This window comes from Tachyglossus aculeatus, chromosome 20 (genome assembly GCF_015852505.1).
Source record: "Tachyglossus aculeatus isolate mTacAcu1 chromosome 20, mTacAcu1.pri, whole genome shotgun sequence".
Classification (NCBI taxonomy): domain Eukaryota; kingdom Metazoa; phylum Chordata; class Mammalia; order Monotremata; family Tachyglossidae; genus Tachyglossus; species Tachyglossus aculeatus.
This window is the reverse complement of record NC_052085.1, coordinates 31194644-31213430: the sequence shown is the minus strand read 5'-3', so window position 1 is coordinate 31213430 and position 18787 is coordinate 31194644. Positions and strand designations below refer to the sequence as shown.

General features: G+C 47.2%; 1 protein-coding gene across 1 annotated transcript in view; it reads right to left on the bottom strand.

Moving 5' to 3' along the window:
• Window positions 1–18787, bottom strand: part of TENM4 (teneurin transmembrane protein 4) — a 391883-nt gene that overhangs the window by 308648 nt on the left and 64448 nt on the right. Inside the window, exon 2 of the mRNA XM_038761748.1 lies at window positions 3717–3769. The gene's annotated coding sequence lies outside the window, so the exon portion shown is untranslated. The remainder of the gene's footprint in view (window positions 1–3716; window positions 3770–18787) is intronic.

The window sequence follows — 18787 nt, the reverse complement described above, 5'->3', positions numbered from 1 at the left end:
AGAAAGATTATGATTGTGGTTGCCCACGGCATTCATAAATCAATATGCCATCCCAAAAGCCTTCCAAAATGGGAAGGCCTTAAAGCCTTTCCCAGGGACCCCTTTCCCAGGTGGGTTTCAATCCGGGCTCTGAGTTTGGGCTTTAGTATTGAGGGCAAAGATGCTCGTGGACCCTCCCGGAGGGGGTTTGATGGGAACTGTCAAAGCCCACCTCCTCCAGTTCGCTGCAATCAATCAATCAATCGTATTTATTGAGCGCTTACTGTGTGCAGAGCACTGTACTAAGCGCTTGGGAAGTACAAGTTGGCAGCATATAGAGACGGTCCCTACCTAACAGTGGGCTCACAGTCTAGAAGATTTATTGAGCGCTTCCAGGGTGCGGAGCACTGTAGTAAGCGCTTGGGAAGTACGAATCGGCATCACGTATAGTCAGTCGTATTTACTGAGCGCTCACTGGGTGCAGAGGACTCTACTAAGTGCTTAATATATATACTGAACCCTTCCTCTGTGCAGGCACTGTACTGAGCGCTAGGGAGAGTACGACGGCGATTTAATTAAATTGCAATTTAGGCAGGCAAGTTACCACGATCGGGGGCACCCCTTGTTTTTTGCACCCCCCAAATGCAAGTGGGGTGGGGGGAGGGCGAGCCAAATATCAGCAGGGCTCTGCACCCGGTAGGCGCTCAATAAGTACGACTGGGTGAACGCGACCCCTCCGCCCAGGCGATGGAGGCTGGGGGGGGGGTTGTTGGAGAGCCCCAGGCTGCAACTTTCCCAACAGCGGCTCCCGGTATCAGGGCAGGGAAGGGGGGTGGGTACTTAGATTGTCTACCCCCTCACCCCTTCCTGGGTCTTGAAATTCTCCCACAGCCGAACAGCCTCTCTTTTTTAAACCCCCGGGGACACCCCTCCCCACTTCCATGGGCCCTGACTTCCCCAGAGAAGAACCTGGAGCTGCCCACCCAGGTGGACACTTACTGTGTGCAAAGCACTGTACTGGGCGCTTGGAAGAGGATAGGAAGAGACTCAATTTAACACTCTTCAATAGTTGTGGGATCAGATGGCCCCGGTGATATGATAATAATTAGATGAAGAAGAATTGGGGTATTTAAGTGTCTACCCTGTGCAGAGCACTAGCATGGAGGTAATAATAATAATAATTATGGTACTTGTTAAGTGCTTACTATGTGCCAAGTACTGTTCTAAGTGCTGGGGTAAATACAAGTTAATCAGGTTGGATACAGTCCCTGTCCCACATGGGGCTCACACTTTTAATCCCCATTTTACAGATGAGGAAACTGAGGGCCAGAGAAGTTAAGTGACTTGCCCGAGGTCACAAAGCAGACGTGTGACAGAGCCAGAATTAGAACCCAGGTCCTTCTGACCCCCAGGCCCATGCTCTAGCCACCAAGACACGCTACAATTAGGTCCACGTAGTCCCTGTTCCAAATGGGGCTTGCAGTCTAAGGGAGAGAGAGAACAAGTACTGAACTCCCATTTTCCAGATGGGGAAACTGAGGCACAAAGAAGTTGCCCAAAGTTACACAGCAGGCAAGTGGCAGAACCAGGATTAGAACCCAGGTCTTTCGACTCCCAGACCAGTGGTCTTTTCACGAGGCAGCACTGCCTTCCTAATGAGCCAGGAACCCTAACTGCCTGGCTGTTCATGAGGGTCTGGGTCCTTATCTCAGCACCGTTTTCTTTCATTGGCTTCACTGTACGGACAAAGCCCCCATCCTGGCATTTCTGATTCTGGTTTGCCCTGCTCTTTGGGATGCCCCCAAGAAGTCTGAGAAATTCCTTTCGAGGATAAAGACATTTGCATGCAACCGTTTTACAGACAATTGATGTGGAAGGCTTTGGGAAAATAGAAACTCTAGACCAATGCAAGGTTATCATTTTACCAATTTTGGCATCTGCCAGAAGAAACTGTCTACCTGAATCAGTGTCAGAAGTGAACATTGTAAATCGCCTGGATTAGCATATGCCGTGCCCTTGCCTGGCCCAAAGAGATCTGGGCTGGTTCCCCGGGTGCCTCACCCGGTGGATCGCCCTCCGTTCTCTGGCGTCAGCTTGACGACGCATCTTTGACTCATACTTACTTGTTCAGGGGCATCCAACCAGTGGCCCCCTGTTTAGTCATGGCTGGAGCCCTTTTAAGTTACGTGTCTGGGTGTGTTTTCCAACTGTAAGCATTTCTTTCATTCTCTTCCTGACTCCAGATGCTCCACAATATTCAAAGCACATCGAATAAAAACAGTTATTGTACATTTACTCCTGTACTAAGATCAAAGATAATCAGGTCTGAGTAGTCCCACCGTCTAAGTAGGAGGGAACACACGAATGGAATACCCACTGGACAGAGGCAGAAACGGAGGCACAGAAAAGTGAAGTGGCTTGCCCAAGGGCTCCTAGCAGGTAAGATGGAAGAGCCAGAATGAGAACCCAGATCCTCTGACACCCAGGCCTGCGTTTCTGCCACTAGGCCATACTGTTTCTCCCAGATTTGGTTTGAATCATATGGCCACCTCACATGGCCCATGATACACGATACACATGGCCCATGTCCCAGCGCTTAGAACAGTCCAATCAATCAATCAATCAATCGTATTTATTGAACGCTTACTGTGTGCAGAGCACTGTACTAAGTGCTTGGGAAGTACGAGTTGGCAACATATAGAGACAGTCCCTACCCAACAGTGGGCTCACAGTCTAAAAGTCCAGCGCTTAGAACAGGGCTTGGCACACAGTAAGCACTTAACAAATGCCATCATCGTTATTACTATCATTACACCAAATTCTAGAATGTGACCATGTGTTCTCATGAAACCTCACACTGAGACACTCAACCGCTCTGACTCCACCCTGCCAGGGGCTGCCCAACCCTGGCAGACATGGTCCCTGTCCTTCAGGGGGCTCACAGTCTAAGAAAGATCCCTAACAATGAAATGGCAGCACTGACGGGCAGAGTTTGCTCTTGAATAGCCGCAGCAGGCTGCACAAATAGGTTTAGAACCAGTACAGAGAAGCTCTTTCTCCTGGCCAAGGGCTCTGTAAAACAGTAGAGGGAAATGGCAGCTCTGTGGGAGTCCTTATAGTACGATGAATTCCCGGGGCAATACAAGCAACATCACTTCTGCCTCAGTGCCCGGTGTCCACTGGGGCCTTACTGGTGGCCACTCCTGCCACACATCGACTCCGCCACGTTGACTACTGGGTTGTTATAGGCTCAGGGAGCTGGCAGGATGAAAATGCCAGCTGGAAATGAACAGCTCGGGGAACCCAGCATATTGACGGAAAAGTTTTCAGTTGCTTTGCCTGTTTTCTCCTCTCCCTTCTCCCCGCCATCCAGAACTGAGGCCTGATGGGGAATGGGCCACTGAGGACCCCCTTCCTCCCCTGTGATAATGTGAGTGTTCCAGGACTGGAGTTAGAGAGGCCAGTGGGGTGGGGACCTAGGGAAGTCTTCTGCTCGCCCCAGCCCCCCAGCAGGCTAAAGAATCCGAGCCCCTGAGAAACCGCCAAGGACGGCAGGCTAACTCATCTGCAGAAGCCAGATAGGAGTGACATGAACTAAATGCCCCCAAAACAAAGCATCAACCCCCACAAAAAGTTCTCCTCTAACCAGAAGGTCACCAGCCCCGATTTCCAAGACAGCACACCTAGGTCACAATGTGTCCGAGCTTAGCTTTCGGGGGATATGAAATGGTACTCACCGGTCTGCTGATTCCTCCTGCGGCACCAGGTTCCGGAAACAAGACAGGAAACCCTGCGGGATAAAAAAGAAGCTTTTGGGTCGGCGTCCTTTTTAAAGAAAAGCCCAGGCTGTGGAATTGCCCTCGGCTCTTTATCACCGAAGATGTCTGCCTTCCTCTCGACGACGGTCTTGCCAGATGCGAACAGCTGAAGGCATGCACAACTGTAGCAGATGTCACAGAGGAGGACTGGGAGTCAGGAGACCTGGGTTCTACTGCCGGCTCTGCTTCTTGCCAGCTGTGTGACCTTGGGCAAGTCACTTAACCCCTCTGAGCTCCAGTTTTTTATCTGCAAAATGGGGATTAACTACCAATTCTCCTCCCAACTTCAACCGTAAACCTTGTGTGGGATGGGTGTTCAGGAAGATAGCCTGAATAGGCTTCTTTTCCTTCAAAAGTCCTGTTTAATACTTCCTCACTGGTCCAAGTCATTTAATAATAATAATAATAATAACAATAATAATGATGATGATAATAATAATAATAATAATAATAGTATTTATTAAGCGCTTACTATGTGCAAAGCACTAAGCACTGGGGAGGTTACAAGGTGATCAGGTTGTCCCATGGGGGCCCACATTCAATCCCCATTTTACAGATGAGGGAACTGAGGCACAGAGAAGTTAAGTGACCGGCCCAAAGTCACACAGCTGACATTTGGCAGAACCGGGATTTGAACCCATTACCTATGACTCCAAAGCCCGGGCTCTTTCTACTGAGCCATGCTGCTTCATTTGTATTTTCTCCTCTGAGGATTCTGAAAATCAATCCTCCCATTCTCAAGATGGGCCTGGGATATGAGCTCTAGACTGGAAGCTTCTTGTGCGCAAGGAACATGACTACCAACTCTATTAAACTGTACTCTCCCAAGCACTTAGTACAGTGCTCTGTTCACAGTAAGGGCTCAATAAATACCACTGACTGATTGAGCAGAAATTGGAGTTATGAGGCAGTTCTCCAGGAACAAATTCTCAGAAAACTGATGATGGCATTTAGTAAGCACTTACCCTGTGCCAAGCACTGTTCTAAGTGCTGAGGAGGTTAACAAGGTGATCAGGTTGTCCCATGGGGGCTCACATCTTAATCCCCATTTTACAGATGAGGGAACTGAGGCCCAGAGAAGTGAAGTGACTTGCCCAAAGTCACACAGCGGAGCCAGGATTTGAACCCATGACCTCTGACTCCAAAGCCCGGGCTCTTTCCACAGAGCCACGCTGCTTCTCTAGTAACAGTGGTAGTACTAGAAATAGTAGTTGTAGTTTTACCAAAGATCACACTGGGAACCTGAGACAAAAGCCAAAGCATCACTTGTTGGTAGCCAGCTCCTGGGGATGGACCCAAAAACCTGATCAAGCCTGCTTGGATTTTTTTTTACGGTATTTGTTAGGCGCTTACTATGTGTCAAGCACTGTTCAAAGCACTAGGGATGGTACAGACTAATCAGGATGGGCGCAGTCCCTGTCCCACGCTGGACTCACAGTCTAAGTAGGAGGAAGAACAGGAACAGAATCCCCATTTTACAGTAAATGGGCCCAGAGAAGGTAAATAACAATAATAATAATGATGGCATTTATTAAGCGCTTACTATGTGCGAAGACTGTCCTAAGCACTGGGGAGGTTAGAGGTGATCAGGTTGTTCCCCGGGGGCCTCACAGTCTTAATCCCCATTTTACAGATGAGGTAACTGAGGCACAGAGAAGTTAAGTGACTTGCCCAAAGTCACGCAGCTGACAATTGGCAGAGCCGGGGTTTGAACCCATGACCTCTGACTCCAAAGCCCGGGCTCTTTCCATGGAGCCACGCTGCTTCTCCCAATGACTTGCCCAAGGTCACACGGCAGGCAAGTGGCAGAGCCAGGGTTAGAACACACATCCTCTTATTCCCTGGCCAGGACTCTTTCCATGCTGCTTCTCGGAAAGAGCTTTTTTAATTTGCCCCAGATTCCTCGGCTCAGGCTGCCGGGTTACTGAGCCCAAATCCTTCGCTCCCCCTCCAGACCCTCCTGGCTCTAGCCATCAGCCATGCTTCCCGGGAAGATTTGCCATCGGAAATCCATGCCGTGGGCTGGGCGGCTGATGTCGGACTCCCGCCAGCTGCTCCGAATCCCAGAGCCCGGTTTCTCGTCCCGTCTCCGTTGCCACCCAAGGCCTAACGCGAGCAGCCTCTCAGCATCCGAACGGTTCAGTTCCCTCGTTTGGAGCAACACAATATTCATAAATCTCAACAACTACACATGCATCTCAAGGTCAAACAGACACCAATAATCCATCCATTATATTTTCCTTTCACTGAATCCATGATCAGAACGAATCATTACGTGACCTTTTTTAGTTACAGCAATTCAATAAAACTTACATTAGCCAGAGTTTCGGGAACATTAGTCTAATGTGCTTTAAAAGATCACCTTCTCTGAGCAGTATAATAAGTTTGTGTGAAAAGCATAAAGCATGTAATATCTAATAAAATCTGGCCTTTAATGAACCGTCATGATAAAGCAATGCACAGTATAATTCAACAGCAAACCTGCCTTAATTAATGGATAAAGATGCCGATAGGAACTGGTTGGCCCTCCTCTTCGTTATATGACTTGCCTTTCCTTCTACTAGGTCTCCCAAATTAGTCGGAATTTCCAACCGGACCGAGCTTGCCTTTCCTTCTACTAGGTCTCCCAAATTAGTCGGAATTTCCAATCGGACCGAGCTCACCAGGTGGAGTGATGCGCCGAGAGCGACGGTCCCGGGAGCCAATCGGATCGGCTGCTGAATTCCCAGGAATCCCCCGGCTCCGTGCGATATTGCCGGATGCTCAGAAAGGAGCTGCCGGTCGGAGGCTTACTGTTTTCACACGAAGGGATGGCGTTTTCCAAATGGAGGAGGCCGACCCGAGCCTGCTGCTTGCCAAGTCAATTAACGATTCCTCCGAGCTACAGGCGTTTCATCGAGACTGCGCCCGGACTGAGTCTCTTCAGCTCGTTATGGGCAGGGAACTTGTCTTTTATGTTGTTATATATTGTACTCTCCCAAGTGCTTAGTTCAGTGCTCTGCACACAGTTGTAAGCACTTAATAAATACGATTGATTCAGTGGGGTTGGCTTTGGATTCTAATTAATGGACACTGTCCTGATTGCTCTTCAGTCTGATCTGTGGATGGGCTAAATTTAATCCTTCTCCTGATACTTGCATGATAACAGAGCAAGAAATGAGCAAGAAGAAAGCCCATTTTCCCCCTCCGGGATAGCTTCTCTTCCTGCGATGCCATTGGCTCGGCTCCCCCTGCTCCCGGGAAGTGCTCAATAAACCCAACTGATTGAGTAATTGTTGGTTTAGCTAAAAGGCCGCAAAAAATCAGTAAAAGGGAGCCAGCTCCTCACTTGGAGTGCCAAGCAGACAGGGGGGCAGGGATTTCACTTGGGATGTAGAGATTCTCAGGCCTTAATAATAATAATAATAATAATGATACTTATTAAGGGTTTACTTGTACCAAGCACTGTACTATTCACTGGGATAGGTAAAAGATAATCAGGTTGGATAAAAGCCCTGCCCACAAGGGACTCACAGTCTAAGGGGGATGGAGAACAAGTATTTTATCCCCATTTTACAGATGAAGAAACTGAGGCACAGAAGTTAAGTGACTTATCCACGGTCATACAGCAGACACGTGGCAGAACTGAGATTAGAGAATGATATGTTAGAGAAGCAGCGTGGCTCAGTGGAGAGAGCCCAGGCTTGGGAGTCAGAGGTCATGGGTTCTAATCCCGGCTCTGCCACTTGTCAGCTGTGTGACTTTGGGCAAGTCACTTAACTTCTCTGGGCCTCAGTTACCCCATCTGTAAAATGGGGATTAAGAGTGTGAGCCCCATGTGGAACAGGGACTGCGTCCAACCCAATTTGCTTGTACCCACTCCAGAGCTTAGTACAGTACCTGGCACACAGTAAGAGCTTAACAAAAACCACAGTTATTATTGTTATTAAATTGGTATTATTAATAATAAAAGCACTACTGATTGAGTTGAACACTATCAGCTTGGAAAAGGATGGAACTGGCAGACCAGAGGACAGCAACTTCAGCCCAATGGGGTCTCACTGCCCATCTGAGTCTGAAGGATGAACTTTTCCCCTATTCGACCAGAATCTCCTCGAGGGTAGGGAACGCAACTATGGATGTGGATGTGTTCCCTCGAGCTGCTCTACTTGAAGACGTTTCCCCACAGGCGGCATCAGAAACTCCAGCCAAGGGAGAGTCGATAAATGGCGGAGATGTCATCGTGAAGGAGGGAGAAAGGGAGGGACGGCCGATTTGGGTCCGGAGTTCCGGACTGGACTGGAAACACATCACATCTGCCACCCGATCATCGGCGAAGGGAGGGATTTGGACCCTGAGAGCCAGTCTCTGCAGCAGGAAAATATCGCCGGCCTGGATTTCCAGGCCAAGGAAAGACAACGGGCCGTGCATTAGCTTTTCCCCACTGCAGCCTTTCCCCGGAATCTCCCTACGGGTTAGAGATTTCATTACAGGTATTTCTGGACGTGCGAGAGGATAATGGGGAAGAGAGTGAAATAGAACTCAAGAATGATGGTAGAGGTCTCCAGAGATTTCACTTTCAGGCTCGACGTGGCAAGGTTCTTTCCCTGCTGTCTGGAATGATGGATGATGAATATTTATCAGACACTAACGACTTGCAAAGACCCTGAACAAAACTGAAAATTGGGCACTGCTCCTGCCCAGAGAGCTTACAAACTTGGCCAAACAAGCCAAGGGATGGAGTGGAAAACAGTTAATGAAGTGATAGCATACTGTACTGTGCGCAGGGCACTGTACTGAGGCACAAGAAGAGTACAACAGAGTTAGTAAACACAACCCCTGCCCCCTCAAGGAGCTTACAGTCAAATGAGGGAGACAGATCCTGAAATAAATTACAGATAGGATGAAGCAATAGGGCATTAAGATCTATTTCTTTTGGTTTGATCTTAGAGTGGTTTGCCTTGGCATTTCATTTGGTTTGGAAATTCACCCCTTTTCTGCTTTGTAAAATCAGGTTCACTGTGCACTAGAGAGAAGTAGCGTGGCTTAGTGGAAAAAGCCCGGGCTTGGGAGTCAGAGGATGTGGGTTCTAATATCCGCTCCGCCACTTGTCTGCTGTGTGGCCTCGGGCAAGCTACTTAACTTCTCTGGACCTCAGTTTCCTCAGCTGTAAAATGGGGATTAAGACTGTAAGCCCCACGTGGGACAACCTGATTAACTTGTAACTAGCCCTGCGCTTAGAACAATGCTTGGCACATAGTGCTTAACAAATACCATAATTATTATTATTATTATGCACGGTTTCTGACTTTCTATGTAAAAGCAACTTCAGAGCAATAAGAGGGACTGAGATAGACCTGTGGGCAAGAAATATGTCTACCTACTTTGTTATGCTGTACTCTCCCAAACGCTCACACAGTAAACATTCGGTCCGTCAATCGTATTTATCAAGCGCTTTCTGTGTGCAGACCACTGTACTAAGTGCTTGGGAGAGTATAACGTGACAATATGAAAGATACATTCCCTGCCCACAATGAGCTTATGGTCTAGAGGGGGAGATGGACATCATTATAAATAAATAAATTATGGACATATCTGTAAATCAGGAAAAACCACTGATTGATTGGTTCCCGACGGGATTGACAGAGCCCCTGCTGGGTTCCGGTCTCTGCACTAGGACTTTGGGGGGAAAATCAAACAAAAGAAGTGGAAGACACTGAGCTCATTGTGGGCAGGGAATGTCACTGTTTATTGTTGTATTGTATTTTCCTAAGCGCTTAGTACGGTGCTCTGCACACATTAAGCGCACAATAAATACGATTGAATGAATGAGTGAAGACGCGGTCCCTGTGTGGAATATGTAATGGAGGAGACTGGCAGACATGAGCTACCGTATAAACGCTTGATTAAAAGGCTCAGACACAAGTGATCACCTGCACCGATAAACTTCGACACTTCCATAACAGCTCTGAGCTGGCAGAGGGGACGACGGGGTCGGAATGGTGGAGAAGAAATGATGGTATCTCCCCTGTTAAACTGTAAACCTTTTGGAGGTGGGAGGTTGCTGAAAATCCCCCCCAGCTCCCACTAAAGTGATTTGAAGAGAGGGAAGGACGCGATCAATACTCCTTCTGCTGAGGGGGCTCATACAACCAGACACATGAATCTCATTCCATCTTCCAGGAGGCATTCAGCAATTTTCCTCCACCCGCTGTTATTCATGGTGAGTAGATGAGGGAAGGGGAGGAGGACAGAGAAGCCCAACAAACTATTCCCTACTCCTACTGTTCGGCATGAAATGTGTTCTGAAGCCAGTTTTACCGAAATGCTCAATTTCCTGGGTTGGTAATCTGTTTCGGCCGGAACTCCCAGCTGTATTTAATGGCATATTTTGTATCGAATATCATATTATTGTTGCTTCGTGCACGCGGCTGCCTAACTGCCATCCTGGAAGATGCTTTCCCAGCAAATTAGCCGGCTGGAGAGGAGTCGGATAGAAAGTGAATCTGAAAGGGCAGAAGCAGCGTGGGCTAGTGAGGAAGCAGTGTGGGCTAGTGGCTGGAACACGGGTCTGGGGGTTAGAAGGACCTGGGTTCTAACCCCGGCTCTGCCACTTGTCTACTGTGTGTGATCTTGGGCAAGTCACTTCTGTGCCTCGGTTCCCTCGTCTGGAAAATGGGGATTAAGACTGTGAGCCCTATGTGGTAAATGCTCAATAAATACCACACCATACCATACTTTTGAAAGGTAGAGTGGTTAGAGGCCAAATGCTGAGCTTGTGAGAGCTGGTCCAGTCTGTCAACAGTATCAGTCAACCACTGTACTCTACTAAGAACTTGGGGGAGAACAATATTTGGTAGATATGATCCCTGCCCTCATGGACCTTACAATCTAATAGCAGCTATTGAGCACCTGTACGCAGAATACTACACTGAATACTTGTGAGAGGATAATTAAGTTAGTAGACATGAGGAGCTGAGAGACATGAGAAGCAGCGTGGCTCAGTGGAAAGAGCCCGGCCTTTGGAGTCAGAGGTCATGGGTTCTAATACCGACTCCACCACATGTCTGCTGTGTGACCTTGGGCAAGTCACTTCACTTCTCAGTTCCCTCATCTGTAAAATGGGGATGAAGACTGTGAGCCCCCCATGGGACAACCTGATCACCTTGTATCCCCCCTCAGCGCTTAGAACAGTGCTTTGCACATAGTAAGCGCTTAATAAATGCTATCATTATTATTATTATTCTCAGAGCCTCAGTTACCTCATCTGTAAAATGGGGATTAAGACTGTGAGCCTCACGAGGGACAACTTGATCACCTTGTATTCCTCCCAGCACTTAGAACAGTGCTCTGCACATAGTAAGTGCTTAACAAATGCCATTATTATTATTATTATTATTATAATTTACCCTGTGCAGAGCACTGTACTGAGGGTTTATGGAATCTAATAGACTCCCTCTGACTCTCAGGCCTGGTCTCTTTCCACTAGGCCATCACTAGGTGTCTCGGAGAGGGCTCTAGACACTTTTTAGGTCTGCATTTGAGCCTGAAAGAGGCCATTTTGGGCCCAATTTGAGGAGAAGCATCTCCCAGGTGAGGGCTTGGTGGCATTAGCTCCGGACCTCACGTGACTCCCGGCTTGGTGTCCTCTGAGGTCTGCTTTGGCCCTCAGCGGCCTGTGCATGTCGGAGAAATATTACTAGCGAGCACCAAGGCTTTTCTTGTTTCCCTCATGTCCACGATGTTTCTCATCTTCTCGTCTCATCAGCACGCCGAGGCTAGCGCGGAGGCTTCTGCTGAGGCCAGCTCAAGTCTGGAGCTGTATTCCTGTAGGGGGTCCCGGGCATAATCACATCATCGGAGGGTCCCCTGGCCGGCGAGGTGGAGTCTTTCCCCGGGAATGATGAGCCAGAATGTATAAGGAATATCTAATATGTCCCAGACTGAGCCCCTTCCTTCCTCTCCCCCTACTCCCCCTCCCCATCCCCACTGCCTTACCTCCTTCCCCTCCCCACAGCACCTGTATATATGTATATATGTTTGTATGCTTTTATTATTCTATTTCTTTTACTTGTACGTATTTATTCTATTTATTTTATTTTGTTAATATGTTTTGTTTTGTTCTCTGTCTCCCCCTTCTAGACTGTGAGCCCGCTGTTGGGTAGGGACCATCTCTAGATGTTGCCAACTTGGACTTCCCAAGTGCTTAGTACAGTGCTCTGCACACAGTGAGCGCTCAATAAATAGAACAGTGCTTTGCACACAGCAAGCGCTTAACAAATGCCATAAAAAAAATACGATTTAATGAATAAGGGTTCCTATGGCTTTGCAGGCTCTATTCCTCCAGGGGAGAGGGAAGGGAAGAGGTGGGGGCGGGTGGGCATTGGCAGAGACTTCTATGGGGGCGAGTCTAGACCGCTGCCATCCTGGTGGTCCACCTTTACCTTCCCTCACGCTTCAAACTGCTAATCATCATAACAAATGCAGTATTCGTTAAGCTCTTACTATGTGCCAGGGGCTGTATTCATTCATTCATTCAATTATATTTATTGAGCGTTTACTGTGTGCAAAGCACTGTACTAAGTGCTTGGGAAGTACAAGTCGGCAACGTATAGAGACAGTCCCTACCCAACATTGGGCTCACAGTCTAGAAGGGGGAGATGATGTACACCTACGTTACTTCCGAGCCCTACAAGTTGAATTTATGAATGTGCAAAGTCTACGAATGGAACAATCCCTAATCTAATACGTTTAATGGGGAAAAGGCATGGATTTTCCTGGATTACATATTAAAAATAAATCCCAATAGTTACAAATATTGGGCAGTCAGTGTTTAAAAGTACATCTCTCTGGTATATGGACAAGGTGAAATTTACATGGTTTTCTGGGTAAGAGCAACTAGAAGTTTATGCTAACTTATAGGATTTCTGCAGTAAGTCCTTGCCGCCTTTACCAGAAATGAAATATGGATCTTCATTTACGGGCAGGGAAAAATCTGAGTTAATTTTAATTCTAACTCAACCAAAGAAAAAACAAAACACTATTAATGTGGCACTTACTATTAAAAAGTCAGAGTAGGCTATCCATACTGTACTAAGCCCTGGGGTCGATTCAAGATAATCAGGTCAGACTTACTGTCAAAGGGAGAGGGACAACGGGTATTGAATCCCCATTTTACAGATGAGGAAACTGAGGCACAGAAAAGGAAAATGCAAGGGGCGAAGCTGGGATTGGAACTCAGGGCTTCTGACTCCCATGCTCCTTTCTTTAGGCCACTCTGCTCACCTTCTTCACTCTTTCTTCACTCTTTCCTCAGACCCACAGCATTTATGTACATATCTGTAATTTATTCATTTATATTAATGTCTGTTTCCCCCACAATAATAATAATAATGATGATGATAATGGTATTTGTTAAGCGCTTACTACGTGCAAATCACTGTTCTAAGCGTTGGGGAGGTTACAAGGTGATTAGGTTGTCTCACGGGGGGCTCACAGTTTTCAGCCCCATACCAGAGAAATTAACTGACTTGCCCAAAGTCACACAGCTGACAGTTGGCGGGGCCTGGATTTGAATCCATGACCTCTGACTTCAAAGCCCAGGCTCTTTCCACTGAGCCACGCTGCTTTTCTAAACTGTAAACTCATTGTGGGCAGAGAACGTGACTATCAACTCTGTCATACTGTAATCATAATAATGATGGTATTTGTTAAGCGCTATGTGCCAGGCACTGTACTAAGCGCTGGGGTGGATACAAGCAGATCGGGTTGAGAGATCTGGGGAACTTGTTATGCAGGATCTCCTCGTGGGCAGGGAATGTGTCTACCAATTCCATTGTATTATACTCTCCCAAACAGTACAGTGCTTGGGCACCCAGTAAGCATTCAATCAATACCACTGATTGTTTAAAACAATAATTATAATAATAATTATGGTATTTGTTAAGTGCTTACTATGTGCCAAACACTGTTCTAAGTGCTGGGCAAGGCAATCAGGCAATCAGGTTGTCCCACGTGGGGCTCACAGTCTTCATCCCCATTTTACAGATGAGGTAACTGAGGCACAGAGAAGTTAAGTGACTTGCCCGAAGTCACACAACTGACACGTGGCAGAGCCAAAATTAGAACCCAGAGAAAGAACAAAAAGAGGCATTTGTGCACCCTGGGTCGAATGTTGTGGCTTGAGAAGGAATTTTTTTTATATATAGTATTTTGTTAAGCATTTTTTCTGTGCCAGGAACTCTATTACTGCTAGAACAGATCCAAGCTAATCAGGTTGGACATAGTCCATGTCCCACATGGGGCTCCCAATCTTAACGCCATTTTACAGATGAGGTAACTGAGGCCCAGAGAAGTTAAGTGACTTGCTCAAGGCCACACAGCAGACGAGTGGCAGAGCCGGAATTAGAACCCAGGTTCTTCTAACTCCCAGGCCTGACTTCTATCCTCTAGGCTATGCTGCTTCTCGTGGCCTAAGAGAAAATTATAAGGAGAAACCGCAGGGTATAAACGGAGAAGCAGTGCTAGCTATTTCCTCCCTCCACAGGCCCCATCTTGGTTTTTCAAGCTCCTCTCTTCAGCTTGGCAGGGCTGTGCATGGGATTGCGGGATTAATGACCGGTTTCACCATTGTTTCTGTGTAACAGAGGGTCATCCAAAGGAACAAGCTACTTTGGCCTGGGAGGATTACTGCTTGAACCAGGAGCCTCATTAGTGGGCGTACAGTTTCTGTCCTAAGAAACAGCAAGGATCGGCTCTGCTCTCCTGAAGGAGCCCCTTGGAGTGAAAGTAGCTATTTCTTTCAACCCAACATGCATTGGAAGTCGTACTGGGAAACAGAATATAAAGGTCTGTTCTCCTTTATTTCTCCCCAGGGTTCGGCGATTCCCAAATGTCCCCAGCCAACAGGGCCGAGAATCTTAGAGAAGTAGTGTGGCCTAGTGGATAAAGCAAAGGCCTGGGTCAGAAGGAACTAGACTCTAATCCCAGATCCACCACTTCTCTGCTGTGTGACTTTGGGCAAGTCACTTAAGTTCTCTGGGCCTCATGAACCTATGTGCTGTGGCGCTGAGGGAGGGGTGAATAAAGGGGTCAAATCCACAGCGAGCACTTCCTGACCGCCATCAAAGATGGTTTTTTTCCTCAAAGTATTCCCGTGGTCCCCGATGGCTTTACATACTATGCACACCTGAACCCATCGTACCTGATCTAAAGTGATAGTTGATGGAAAATTGTATCGATGGACCATTATTATCTCTAATTACTCGAACAGATCCGGGCCCAATCAATTAACCTCAGCCTGGGTGAACTTCAATTCTTCTGCGTTCCACCCGTCAGAGAGGCTCCGACCACCCAGGATTCATCTCAATTAACAACATCACCCTCTTTCTCGTTCACAGTTATTCAACCCAGAAAACAGAGGCTCGCTCTTGGTTAATGCTCTCAAAGGGTTCTGTGACAAAAGAGCCTGAAGCCAAAGATTGGGAAATCAAGTCTGATTTCCCAAGTGAAATCATGGAAAATGCCCGGGTCTTGGGATTCAGGGGACTTGGGTTCTAACCCTGGCTCCACCACTGGCCTGCCAAATGACCTTGGACAAATCATTTCTCTGTGGCTCAGTTCCCTCATCTGAAAAATTTCTGTTCTTCCTCCTACTTAGACTTGAGCCCCATGTGGGACCTGATTAGCTTGTATCTACCCCCAGGCTTAGTAGGGTGCTTGACCCATAGTAAGCGCTGAACAAACACCACAATTATTATATTATTATTACCTTAGGCAAGTCACTTAATTTCTCCGGGTCTCAGTTCCCTCACCTGCTCTCTCTCTCCCCCTTAGACTGTGGACCCCGTGTGGGCCAGGGACTGTGATTCCATGATGATTACTACTACTTTAATGTTAATACATTCCCAGGAGCCAAAACAGTGACACAAACTGTGTATGTTAAGAACAAGAACATAAAACAACAATAAATGCGTTGACACAATCAAATAGAGACGTACACATGGACCAGTAGTGAAAGATTTTGAATGTGATTCTTTGGGGAGGCTTCTATAAATAGAGTGCTTCATTTCCAAGTGTTATCTTTCACATCCTACACAAGCAATAAGGCACTTGGTGCTAAAAGCCCAATACTGTCTATGGTGAATCGATGGGGCTCTCTACGGCAATATGAGTTTTAAACATTCTAATCAAATCAAAGTTCTTCACAGGAAAGGGAAGTTATTAAGCCAAGGGAAACTTTGCAGAGAAGACCTGAGTTATCACAGGATAAAAGTTCAATAGTTCTATGTGAAAGAGCGCGAAAAAAGAGCCTTAGACCAGGGTGGGCTGTCCTCTACCTAGATAAACATCTAAGGGCTCTTTGGCAGCGACTGCACTATGAAAATCGATGGCACGATTATTTTTAAATCAGTCTTGTGAAACTGCGCTCCGAGATTACAGCGATGTCACAGATGCCTGCTCGTACCCTCTCCTCTGTTGTTGACAATTTTTCAATTTTAATGCCTCTGGGGCCACTCTGATATCGACAGGTAGGGACCATCTTTATATGTTGCCAACTTGTACTTCCCAAGTGCTTAGTACAGTGCTCTGCACACAGTAAGCGCTCAATATATACGACTGAATGAATGAATGACTCAACTTTCGGCCCCAGGGCCTGAAGAACAGCACATCAGGCAGGGAGGAAGGAGACTTGGTTCACACTCATCAGTGCCTTCCTGCCTTCAAGACGCTCAGCCTTCATGATCAGACACTCTTCAGGAAATCAACAAGTCTGACACCATCCTGCTTCGGTTAATTACAACTGTACGTTTTCATGTGTGTCTCTCTTCCTCCACACATGTAAAATTAGCTCAACACATGGTGAGAGAAAAGAGCAGAATGGTATTTATTAAGCGCTCACTGAGCCGAATTCAATTCTTCCCTCTGTCTCGGGAAAGCTCTGAAGTAAATACAAGGTAATCACTCTGGACACAGTCTCTATCCCACACGAGGTTCACAAGAGGGAGAGAAATAGAAAGACAGAGAAACAGAGAGCAAAGACCAGGACACACGAACAAAATTTAAAATAACTTACAAATAATGGGAATAGAAGGAAGAACAAAGATACAATAGAGAGTAACAGAAACGGCATGTTTTTGTGGAGCGAGTATGGGCTTGGGTATCAGAAGACCTGGGTTCTAATCCTACCTCTGCCACCTGCCTGCTGTGTGACTTTGGGCAAATCACTTCGCTTCTCTATGCCTCAGTTATCTCATCTGAAAAATGGGTGAGCCCATTGTTGTGTAGGGTCCATCTCTATATGTTGCCAACTTGTACTTCCCAAGCGCTTAGTACAGTGCTCTGCACACAGTAAGTGCTCAATAAATACGATTGAATGAATGAATGAATGAATGAATTGGGATTCAATACCTGTTCCCTCCCTCTCAGACTATGACCCCACTGTGGATCAAAGATCGAGTCCAAACTGATTATTTATTTATCTTTTAAATGGTATTTCAGTCCTTACTATGTGCAAGGAACTGTACTAAGTGTATCTACAGCAGGTAGGTACAGGATAATCACTTTGGACACGGTCCATGTCCCACATGGGGCTCACAGTCTTAATCCCCATTTGGACAAGTGAGGTAACTGAGGCACAGAGAGGTGAAGTGACTTGCTCGAGATCACACAGCAGACATGCTCTACCCCAGAACTTAGTACAATGCTTGGTACATAGTAAGCATTGAAAAAATACCACCATTTGTAGTAGCTGTAGCACAAATAGAGAAGCAGCGTGGCTCAGTGGAAAGAGCCCGGGCTTTGGAGTCAGAGGTCATGGGCTCTGCCATCTGCCTGCTGTGTGACTTTGGGCAAGTCACTTAACTTCTCTGGGCCTCAGTTCTCTCATCTGTAAAATGGGGATGAAGACTGTGAACCCCACGTGGGACAACCTGATCACCTTGTATCCCCCCAGTGCTTAGAACAGTGCTTTGCACATAGTAAGCGCTTAACAAATACCATTATTATTATTATTAAATACGTCAGGATGGAACAGGGAAGATAAGACAAAGGGAAGAAGTGAAGAATTGGCTCGGTATATCTGGGAAGAGGTGGAGTGAGTTGAGGGGGGCGGTCTGCTCTTCCATCCACTTGAAAGAACAAGGTCTAGGTCCCATTTGGCCATTACAGGGCAAAGTAAGTGGCAAAGCCCACCGCTAGGCCTCAGCGCCCCGGAGTGAATTCCAAGTGTTTAATCGATTAGAGATGAACTCTAACGCTCTGGATCCAGACTCAAATTTAACTCCAAACCTTTTAAGCGCGCTCGCCGAATGCCAGGTCAATTACCCAGATTTCACATTTCTAGCGGAGCACGGCTAATGAGACCCCAGAGCACCTTCAATGTTTGTACAGATCTCAGCTGAGGACGGTCAACACCAAGTAGAGGAAGCTGGGATTTTCTCTCCCGCCTTTTCCTCTGCTTTCCCCTTGTCCCTCAGATGCTTCCGTCCAGGCCCACGCCTCCCTGTCGTTAGATAATCTCCCGTCAACGATGAACCCCACCATACCGTCCTGCTGTGGCCTATTCGCAGCTCCTCTTCCTGTCCAAGCTGCTGGAATGGGTGACTAGGAGCGTGTTTTTCGCTGTGCACCCAAGGGTGGGAAGGGACTCCAGGCTCTCATTCATTCAATCGTATTTATTGAGCGCTTACTGTGTGCAGAGCACTGTACTAAGCACTTGGGAAGTACAGGGTGGCAACATATAGAGACGGTCCCTACCCAACAGTGGGCTCACAGTCTAGAAGGGGGAGACAGACAACAAAACAAAACATATTAACAAAATAAAATAAAGCTGGGGGACGGGAAGGGGCTGGGGGAAACCGCCACTTAGGGCCTTATTCAGCCCCGAGTGGAACCTCCCAGGTCTGATCAGAGAGCAGGGAGGAGAGAAGATGCAAGCCTGATTCAGACCGTTGGGGTGGAGTGGGGGAGGAATCGCCCCCCTAGAGTGGAGGCTGTGAGCCTTGGCAAGA